Here is a 1,387-nt window from a genome sequence, read left to right as displayed (position 1 = left end):
AAAGTTAAAAAAAAAAAAAAGATTTTCATGTCACATAAAACTTGTGCTGAGGACCAGCAGATGGTGTAATCGTTATGTTGGTTACGTCACTGGACTCCCACATGGCCAACCACAGCTCAACTCTCGAACCCAGTGGCTTGCAACCCACGCTGGCACATGTGTCGGCACATGTGTGTGCATGGTCTAAATCCCGAGAGGACAATGAAGAAGGGACTGCACTGCGGCCATTGCCCCTGGGGGGATGATTTCTCACTTTCCCTCTCACTGTATCTGTCTCTCCCTCTGGAGCAAGAGCAGGGCCTTACAAGAGAAAAACATAACAAATGCATCTAATCACAGTTTGATGTGGTCCAAACACCCATGAAAAACTAGATTTTAAAATAATTTTTAAAAATTAAGACCAGTGGGGGACCAGCAGTTAGCGTAATGGCTATGTCGCTGAACTCCCATGTCGTCGACCACGGTTTGAGCCCTGGATCCGGTGGCTTAAACTCATGCTGGGCGCGTGTGTGTGCGTGCCCAAGATCCCAAGAGGAGAATGGAGGAGGAGGGATTGCGGCATGGCCATCCCCCCTGGGGGGAGATTTCTCACTTTCTGTCTCTCTGTCTCTCTGGCGACCACATGCTCCCTGTATCAAAAACCTCTCCAGAAAAAATTATGACCAGCGGGACCAGCAGATGGACTCCCATGTAGTCGACTGCAGTTTGAGTCCCGGACCTGGTGGCTTAAACCTCACACCAGGCATGTGTGTGTGCGTGCCCAAGATCCCAAGAGGAAAAAGGAGAAGTGATTGTGGTGTGGCCATCTCCCCTGTACGGTAATTTCTCACTTTCTGTCTCTCCGTCTCTCCAGTGAATGCACATGCCCTAGAGCAGTATCCTCTCAAAAAAAAAAAAATTGGGGGTTCAGCAAGTGGCATGGTGGTTAAGGCACTGGACTCCCACATGTTCAACTGTAGTTTGAGTCCTGGACCCAGGGGCTTTAAACTCACACCAGGCACATGTGCGTGCATGCCCAAAATCCTGAGAGGAAAATAAAGGAGAAGGGATTGTGACATGGTCATCTCCCTTGGGGAGTGATTACTCACTTTCCTCCTCTCTTTCTACGGAGAGTGAGTGCACATGTCCAATAGCAAAAACCTAAAAAAAAAAAATAAAAATTTCTTCCATGGGGGGTGGGGTGTGTAGGGGGGGAACAACCTACCCCAGCTTCAGTCAATCAGAATTATAGGCACACATGTACCTTTAGCATGTACAGGGAGACCTTGAGACATGAACCTGGAACCTTCGCATGAGGTTTTAGCATCACAAAGCATTGTATTACCACTGTACCACGGCAGCTGGCCTAAGACTGTTTCTATGCTTAGGTTCAGGGAAGAATAGACAG

This window comes from Tupaia chinensis, unplaced genomic scaffold (genome assembly GCF_000334495.1).
Source record: "Tupaia chinensis unplaced genomic scaffold, TupChi_1.0 Scaffold000057_1, whole genome shotgun sequence".
In the NCBI taxonomy this organism is placed as follows: domain Eukaryota; kingdom Metazoa; phylum Chordata; class Mammalia; order Scandentia; family Tupaiidae; genus Tupaia; species Tupaia belangeri.
Note: the sequence above shows the minus strand (reverse complement) of the source record.